Source organism: Perognathus longimembris, chromosome 21, assembly GCF_023159225.1.
Source record: "Perognathus longimembris pacificus isolate PPM17 chromosome 21, ASM2315922v1, whole genome shotgun sequence".
NCBI classification, from domain to species: Eukaryota; Metazoa; Chordata; class Mammalia; order Rodentia; family Heteromyidae; genus Perognathus; species Perognathus longimembris.
In genome coordinates, this window is record NC_063181.1 from 39398855 (window position 1) to 39408958 (window position 10104).

At 40.5% G+C, this 10104-nt stretch overlaps 1 pseudogene; it reads left to right on the forward strand.

Annotated features, from left to right (window-relative positions):
* The first annotated feature begins 7809 nt into the window (after positions 1 to 7809).
* LOC125339432 lies at positions 7810 to 8418 on the forward strand (annotated as a pseudogene).
* Positions 8419 to 10104: the final 1686 nt, after the last annotated feature.

A 10104-nucleotide genomic window follows, 5' to 3' on the forward strand; every position in this document is an offset into this window, starting at 1 on the left:
TGGGTGCTGTCCCTAAGTGTTTTCGCTACAGGTTAGTGCTGTACCACTTTGAGCCACAGTGCCACTTCTTCCCATGAACATTTGACCTGGCAGTCTCTTTTGGAATGCTGTGATACGATCTGTTGCTGTTCTAGCAGTTTTTAATGCTTTACTTTGTGCTTTTTCTCTTGATGCTTAACTTCTAGTTTTGTACCCTGCATTCAATCCTCCTAGAGCTCACACCCCATGGTACTGTGCTTGTAGTAAGTGCTCAATAATTGGGTAATTAACTCGTGCCTTCATTTTCTTCAAGTAGGGCACGCCATCTTCACTGTGACAGTCTCCTGACACTACTATGGCTTGCTGTAGTTAGACTGGAGTCTGCCTAGGAAATTGATTCAGGACATGTATTCATAAAATTCAAATTTCATAGCTCTGATGCTTCTTTATAACATTAAAGGTAACTCAGGGCTAATAGCCAATTTCATTATTTAGTATAGCACATTAGTGAGTTTTTAGATATACGAATGATGGCTGTTATTGAAAGAACTTTTTAACCTAAGGCTGAATTGTAATGGCTCTCGGTCACTCCAAACATTTCTGTCTTATCTTTCACTAGCAGAGTAAAAATTTTTCAGTCCTCTGTCTTAGATCACTGTACTTTGTCCATTTTTTCTATCTCTTTGCAAATCAACCAATTCTTCTCTGAGCTCATCTCTTTCTTGCAACATCTGCTAGTAACAACCAATGTACCCTCCCGATAAACTGCTTTCCAGTCTTCTACACTGGAGCTATCAGCACAGTAATATAAGACTGATTGCAAGGTTTTGGGGGGCTTAGTGGTTTTACTAAAAATATTATCACTGAAAAATATGCAACTCCCGTTTTTCTACCTGTCACATCAGTTTCTCAGCACTCAACTGCTAAGCCAGTGTCATATATTTGAGACTACAACAGCACACTATTTAAATTATATAGGAATCAGCACCTCAAAATCAACACTATTGCTTTCAGTGCTCCAAAATGATCACATGTTGAAAATTTAGTTCCTAAACTCATTATAATGGTATTTGGAGACAGAGCCTTTGGTGCGTAATTAAGGTCAGGCACTGTGGGTCCCTGTAATCCTAGCTACTTAAGAGACAGAAACCTAGAGGGATCGAAGTTCAGAACTAGCCCAGGCAAAAAAGTCTGTGAGACTCTAACTCCACTTAACCAGCAAAAGGTGGAGCTTGGATTTATGTATGACTCAAGTGGGACAGCACCAGCCTCGAGCAATACAGCCAAGGAAAAGTGTGAGGCCCTGAGTTCAAACCCTGGTACCAGCATATGCACGCATGCGCACGTGTGTGTGCACACACACACACACAAATAATTAGGTGAATGAATAAAAGTGAGACCTTCATGATAGCATTGGGGGCTTTATAAGAAGACAAAGAGAGATCAAGGCTCTTATTCTCATTTTATCTATCATGCAGTACCTTCCAAAATGTTACAATACAGAGAGAAGACCCTTGTCAGATACTAGATTACACCTTTGGGCTTGCCAGCCTCCAGAAACATGAGCCACATAACCTTCGATACTTGATAAGTTATTGGATCTTGAGCATTTGGTTGCAGTAACAGAATATGGATTGACACTACTCTAACAAATTCACCATGAAAACTCACCACGAAAAGCCTGTTTCTCACTCCATCTGTTACCAGAGAGAATTCTACGCCATGCGGTCATTCTGAGCTCAGCTAAACAAGAGGCTGCAGCAACTTCCACATATGACTTGCATGGCTTCCAAGATTTCCCTCCAATTGTTATACCTTGGAATTGGGAGAAGAAAGTACAGAGAATCGTGTGCAGAGGTTTATGAATCAAGCCTGAAAATTATACATATAATTTCTCTCTGCATAGTCTGTCAGAACACTTATTTCTTGTCCATAAAAAAATTGCTGCCAAGGTTTAAAAATGTAGACCGACCATGTTTCAGGAGGAAGAGAAGCCAAGTTCACAGAATCTATCACTTTTGTCATTGATGTGGTGACTCATAGACTTGTAATAAAATTTATACCGTAGTGACTTAAGGAATAACATTTCCTATTGTAAAGAAGTGTGCAGCCTTTGACGTCAGATCTAAGTTTAAATCTAAGCTCAGCCACTTATTGCGATGTGACCTTGATTGATTTTATTAACCTCTCTGAAGTCTGAACTCCTCATCTGAAGAACAGAGTGGCCAGTCCCACTTCATATGCACACGATGGTGAAGAGATGGGTGTGTTTAAGGATTTGACAGAGCGTAAATATATAAACTACTGTATCAACTACTATTTATACCAGAATTAGGGAAAGGACTTTATAATGAGTCAGAAGTGAGACTTAATACTGGCTTTACTTTCATTATGTGAGCAAAATCTTTCAATACTGATATTTGTGAAACTTCCACTTAACAGATAATTCCTTCCCACCATGAAGACATGATGACAAGCCCCAAAATTAGTGTAAGAGGCTTGGAATAAAACCTTAGAAGTGGAGAGTGGCTTGGGCGGGAAAGCACTAGCCTAGAGCAAAAACAAGCCAAGGTCCTGAGTTCAAGCTCCAATACTGGCCAAAACAAAAAAAGAAAGAAAGAAAAGAAAAACCTCAGAGAATGATGAATGTTGCATCACAGATGATCAAAACATGAGAAAATAATAATTTCCTTAAAGATATTTGCATAAAGGCCAGACTTTATAACTCCCTGGTGATGGAATCGAGCTAGTTGGTATGGATTTGCTGCCTTGCTTGCCTCAAGACAAAATTATTTTTAGAGCCTAAACATAAAATATTTTCTGTCTTCCATTTGCAAATAGAATATTTCTGCCTTTGAGCAAGAATAGGCCCCAGACACAAGATAGTCAGTGTGACTCAAGTTTCGGGAGTTTATATAAATCTCAACAAAAGGTTCACAGCACAAACTCAGTCTAAGACCATAGCTTCCTAGGAGCACGTACTGCTTCACACTCAAGCAACAAGCCAGCATGTCTGTCTTCGCTTCCCCATGTTGTTGTACCCAAATTCTTCACTTGTTTAGAAGCACCTTTCTAAAATTAAACCTCAATAAGCCAGCTGGGCACTGGTGGCTCACACCTGTAATCCTCAAGAGGCTGAGATCTGAAGAGTATGGTTGGAAGGCAGCCTGGGCAAGAAAGTCCGTGAGACTCTTATCTCCAATAAGCTACTCAGAAAAAGCCAGATGTAATGCTATGGCTCAAGGAGAATACCCAGGCCATGAGTTCAAGTCACAGGACTGACAAAAAAAAAATCCTCAATATACCCAGAAAAAATCTGGACTAGCCCAAGTTATCAAATAAAATGGGATATGAATAGTGTCTGTGTGTGTGGGCGTGTGTGTGTGCGTGTGTGTGCATGTGTGTGTGTGTGTGTGTGTGCATGTGTCTGTGTGTGTGGTAGAGCACTAGCCTTGAGGGGGAAGAAAGCTTAGGGATGAAGAGAGGGGAGGGGAAGGGAAAAGAAAGGAGGGGAGATGAGAGGAAGAGGAAGAAGGGAGGGGTAGAAGAAGAAGGAAAAGAGGAGAGTGGAAGGAGGAGTGGACAGCAGGAGCTTCCAGGTGAGTGAATGCAGAGTGAACTCCTTTGGAATGTGGTATTCAGTCCACTTGCTGTGTGAGGACTCACTGGAGGTTTGGGGAAGAGCGTTCTCCATCCCTTCCTGTTCCCCCTTCTGTGAGGAAGCTTCAGCCACATTTTGCTTCTCATCTTCAGGGTAACTGACACCAGATGCTAATGTTGATCCACTGTGAAGAAGCAGAGACTGGGAGGGCACTGAGGTAGGCGGGGGGTAGAAAACATGGTAGCGCTTGCTTTCTCTGTGTGTATGCATGCCGTTGTTTGATGGAATCACGAACATCGTAATGTTTTCCCCCAACCTCCTGCTTCTTCCTCATTGCTCCAAGACTCATAGGTGAAGGGCAATTCATTATAATCTACTCTTAATGATTATCTTTGGGATAGGAATTCTATGCCTCTGTCAAAAAGAATGACACTGCCCCATTCGTAAGGAAATGAAAGACTTGGGAAAAAAAAATCATACTAAGTGAAGTGAGCCAGACTCAAAGGAACATGGACTCTATGGTTTCCCTCATTGGGAATCATTAGTACATGTCTAGGATAATCCTAGCAGAAGATCACAATAGCTCAATAGCTATATACATGTGATCACATAAGATGATGCTAAGTGAAATGAACTCCAAGTTATGGAAATAAGTGGTTTATCGTTGTTGTTATGTTCAACATACCATGTGAAATTATGCCTTTTTATTTTGTCTTTCTTCCCTATGGTTTTTACCTCTGATGTCACTGTAACTGATTTTGGTACCCTGGGTATTGTATATATGTTTATCAGAAGTAGGGAAGGGAAGGGGAACCTCAAAATGGAGAGACAAAGGGTAAAAGGTGAACCAATGCAACAGCAACACTTACAAAACTACATGCTGTAAACCAACTGTACAACTCGGGGCAGGGGGAGTTGGGGCAAGAGAAGGTGGGGGAAATGAGGGAGGAGGTAACAAGTTGGATAAGAAATGTACTCACTGCCCTAAGTATGAAACTGTAACCCCTCTGTACATCACTTTGACAATAAATAAATCAATTTAAAAACATATCAAATGGCTACTTATGAAGCTAAGAACTGATATCAAGGCAATGTGTCAGCTGGAGTTGGAAATTCTTCTAAGCAGGAAGTTAGTGGGAATTTATTCTGGTCACATTAGGTAGGAACATCTGGGGGCACATAGTGAGATGATCCCAGCCCGATACCACACAGGTGAACAAGGCTTAGTCTAATATTTCTGATTTGTATCACCCACTCTTCTCAGGCACCCAGTTTTATGATGGCATCTCCTACTGTCTGGCCAATCTACAGAACTTCTGCCTTCTCCATGATTCCCATGTAAGCCCACCAACACGTTCCTTATCTGGACAATGAGTGTCTTCGGGGCTCTTCCACCGTCAGTACTGGCAGCTGTTGGGATTTCTAACCGTTAGTGGTTAGTGGGCACTGCTCCATTCCCACTCCTTCAACCATTTGAGCCTAATTTCTATCCTCACTAAGCAACTCACTTCAGTCTTCTTCCTACTCCTAATTTCCTATAGGAATTCAGAAGGCAAGGGCGGAGAAATAAAGGCAAACACTTTAGAAGCTAACTGCCTAGAAGAGTTAAGATAGATACGATTCAAATGAATTTTAGTTGCAACTTAACATTGCTTATCTCTGTAACTACAATTTAAAGGGGATGCCAATAATGGAAATTAAGTCTGATATGAGCAAACTGGAAAAAAGATTCCAAGTCTTCAGAGAGCAATAATATAGATGTCTTGGAAACGTAACCAAATGAATTGTTTTTATTGAGAAATTATGTCCTTATTTACTGATGTCACAATGATAGCCTAACAGAATTCCATCTGCTGTTCAAGGGATAATTACCTTGCAATGATTAGAGTCATGTCTAGACATGTAACAAACGTCAGAAGTGGACTGTCGAGACTGAGACAATTTTCTTGCTGCAAAATTCAATGAAACAAATGTTTGCACCTATCCTGAAGCAAAACCGGAATGATTTACTTCCTTGTCTCTATTTGATCTGGTATAGGACGGACGTGATTTAATAATCAAGACGGGCCTGCTCTACGCTGGTATTTGGTCACATGCCGACAAGTGAACTTCATTTCTAACCTTCAGCCAGCAGTCACCAATGTAGAGTAATTCTACCACCTTCAGAGAGCATGTGAACATTTTATTCTATTTTAATCAAGGAGAAAAGCAGATTCTCATGGGAATGTGTTGGTTTGGTTGGTGAATCACCCTCGACAATTCTTTTCCTGAAATGATTAGCTTTGTGGATGGTGGGTTAAGAGAAACTTGGAGCTAAATGAGCTTCATCTTCTAGGACCAGATCTGAAAACACATTGGTTACTTGCAAGTCAGCTTCTAGAATCAGTTTCATGGCAAAGTAGGCCATTTGATGGCTGGTTTTTCCTCTCTCAGGGGAAATAATACATGGATCTTAATTAAAATGTTTTATCTCTACTTCTAAAATATAAGACCATATTTACTAGTATCCATCCTGTTTTCAGATTTTAAGATGCAAATTTGGTTTTGCTATGAAAGCTAGAATCCAGCTGTCTGCATTGTGAATCAAAAGATGCATGTGTTTAGTCTTACAAATTCTGGAATTATTATGATATGATTTTGACAAATCATGTCCAAGTTAGACTCTGGAAAAGCCCTGGGAAGTCCTTGTCAGAGTTTCAATGTGGGTTAAGAGGAAGTAGAAAAGGAGGGAAGGGAACATTTTAAGGAAACAGAGTAAAACAGATTCTTTTTTAATTGTTCCACTGATGGCCTCTGGAAATATGAACTCCAGGAAGGCGAAGGAGAAGTTGTCAAAGCACTGTCCGTTTCCCAAATTACTTTTCTCCCTTTAAGCTTCAAGAAAATGAATTTCCTATTTCTGGCAAGGTTCAAGTGAATTCTATTTGGGGTTGGTTTGCAACACTTAAATTGCTTCAGGGCTTGCTATGATTGGAATTCTGTTTTCTCAGTGGTATTACAATAAAAACCTCCATCCCCTTAAAGTAGTAATTATCGAGGAGCTAGGAAGCCAGCTCCATGGTGGGACTGTAGAAGTACCTTAACTCTCTCATAGCATTCTTGTTAAGGAAAGATATTTTGAGGTTCTTTGACCCCTAGAAAATAAAGCTATCATTGGGTAGTCTCTTTTTTCCCCTATATCGAAGCGTCGGAATTGGTGTTTGGAAAGAACTTAATTAGTAACTGTAGCCATCAGCTCCATATGTATCCTCATGACACTCTGATTTATCTCTTCCCTCCCTAAAGACATTAGTGAAGGGGATGAAAAATGAACAGCCCTTGCCAAATATGCAATCCTTGGAGTCCTCAGCAAATGGATGCTGTGTTCCCAAAAATAAGAACTATCTAAAGAGGGGGAGAGGCAGCCATGATATTCAATGCATAGCCTACGAAACTGAGAAAACTGAGTGGAAGGCCTGCCTTGCATTGGGAGGGAAGGGGAGAATGATGAAAGAGGTGACAGCAACCAAGATGCATTGTATTCATAAACCTATTTGTTGACGTAAAGATAAGAAAAGTATAATCTTTTTTTAAAAGATGAATTTGTTTCTCTCCAGTTTCCTTGTTTCCCATCCACTCCTCTTGGTGTCTTAGGTAAGTTGAATGGGGGAATAGTAAAAGGAGTGACTTAAAGTCACTCAAGAGGTTGAGGCAAGGCTTAAGGCAATGCTCTGAAGCAAGAAAAGAAAATAACCCATTGCATAAACTGGGCCTGTTTTTAGCTCTTTAAGTCTAAGAGAAACTTAGACCCCTGGCATTGTAATCACTTCTAGCACTTCTAATGGCAGGTGTAAGGGCAGCAGCCCCATACTTTGAACACTGGGGTCTGTGAGGCTCTCCTTAGTCTTTCAGTTAGTTTCATGGTCACTGCTGCAACTCCAGACATACTATCGCCAACCCTAACTACAAGGTTGGCTGCACACGTATTTTCTTTCCTGACTGCGTTGATGCAAAGTAGTAAAAGAGAGAAGAGCTGGGAAAGGACTGCTTTGCCAACTCACCAACTCATCAATTCTGCCACTTCCAAGATGAAACTTTTTTTTTCTATTGTTCAACTGTAACAAGAATACCAAATAATTTATCTTACTGGATACTTCTGAGGGTAAAGAAGGGAGTATGAGCTCTCTTTGCCCCATCTACTGCGAGAATGAAGACCATTCTCAGCAAGGAGACAATGTTGACATCACTCTGAAGGGACTCACGGTGATGGTGAAGGCCCCCGCGGAACCCTGCGGAGGGAGTTCAACCACATCAACGTAGAACTCAGTCTCCTTGGAAAAAAAAAGAAGAGGCTCCGGGTTGACAAATGGTGGGGAAACAGAAAGGAACTGGCCACCGTTCGCACTATCTGTAGTCATGTACAGAACATGGTCAAGGGTGTTACACTGGGCTTCCGCTACAAGATGAGGTCTGAGTACGCTCACTTCCCCATCCACGTTGCTATTCAGGAGAATGGGTCTCTAGTTGAAATCTGAAACTTCCTGGGTGAGAAATACATCCGAAGAGTTCGGATGAGGACAGGTGTTGCTTGTTCTGTATCTCAAGCCCAGAAAGATGAATTAATCCTTGAAGGAAATGATATTGAGCTTGTCTCAAATTCAGCTGCTTTGATTCAGCAAGCAACAACAGTTAAAAACAAGGATATCAGAAAATTTTTGGATGGAATCTATGTTTCTGAAAAAGGAACAGTTCAACAGGCTGATGAATAAGATCTAAGTTAACGCATCTTCAGAAACACCATCCAGGATCCTGACAACCAGTTTGTGATACTTCAGTGATGCAATAAAAGAATTCTATTGGAAAAAAAAAAAAGAAGGGAGTATGAAGAAAAAGACTTAAATGAAGGAAATAGGGCTAACTGGGACCAGAAAGAAATTAGAATGTATGGTCACCCCAATCATAGATGAAATAGATGACATTAGAGTCTCTTCCTTACAGCCTTTGAAAATCTGCTTCTCTAATGAACAGTCTCTCAGGTTACACCCAGGGTCTTCCAAATGTTCTATTCTGTTATGTTTCCACCTTCCTTCAATTTGGGAGAAGACCAGACCACTGTCCTGTGGGGATCTATGCTAAAACCACTTAACAATGTCCATTGGCCCATTCTCCTCTTACTTCTCTGTAGACTAAGGCTTTCAGAGTATATATCGTCCCCACCTGGGTCCTACCTAGCCTCAGGTCTCCCGCCTGCACTGATGAAAATGGCATTGTTCCACAAAACCAAGAGAAACTGACCATTTCTGTCTAGATGACAGTGGGTGGGGGCCTCCAACCCAACGAAATTTACACTGGATTTCCCTTTCAATAAGTTTATCAGGAGGATAAATGGGAAATTCACCACTTTTATTCATTTATAAAGACAACAAGCAGACACAGAGTAGACTTTATCCTTGCAATCATGATTCCAAGGTAGCATAATATTATTTCTACTATTTTCCCCCCTTTTTTTGGTCAGTCATAGGGCTTGAACTCAGGGTCTGGGTACTATCCCTGAGCTTGTTTTAGCTCAAGGCTAGAGCTCTACCACTTTGAGCCACGGCTCCACTTCTAGTTTTCTGGCGGTTAATGAGGGATAAGTCTCAGATTTTCCTGGCCTGGCTGGCTTTGACTGGCAATACTCAGATCTCAGCCTTCTGAGTCACTAGGATTACAAATGTGAGCTTCCAGCACCCAGCTATTTCTATTATAATTACAAATACTTTCCAATGTGAAAATATGTCAATAGAATACTAATAAAAGTATTTTTATTTTTTAATGTTTTCACTTGCTAACTTGATGAAGAGTTTTTTACTGACTCTCTTGCCTCCCAAATTTCTTTTTATTTATTTATGTATGTATGTATGTATGTATGTATGTATTATTATTATTATCAAACTGAATTACAGGGAGGTTACAGTTTCATACCTTAGGCATTGGATACATTTCTTGTACTGTTTGTTATCTTGTCCCTCGTTCCCCCTCCCCCCTACCCCTTTCCCTTTTCCCCACCATGAGTTGTTCAGTTCATTTACACCAAACAGTTTTGCAAGTATTGCTTTTGTAGCTGTTTGTCTTTTTTTTTAACCCTGTGTCTCTCGAATTTGGTATTCCCTTTCAATTTCCTAGTTCTAATACCAGTATACAGAGTTTCCAATATACTCAGATAAGATACAGAGATAGTGTAGGTACAACCACATGAAGCAGATACAAGAAGATCATCAGTAATAGAAGCTACAGTTACACATAGCACTTTGAAAGTAGTTATAACTGTGATATAACAATTGTTTTCATAACATGGAGTTCATTTCACTTAGCATCATCTTATGTGTTCATAAGGGTATAGCTATTGGGCTCTTATGATCCTCTGCTGTGACTTGCCTAAACCTGTGCTAATTATTCCCTGTAAGGGAGACCATAGAGTCCATGTTTCTTTGGGTCTGGCTCACTTCACTTAGTATAATTTTTTCCAAGTCCTTCCATTTCCTTACGAATGGGGCAATGTCATT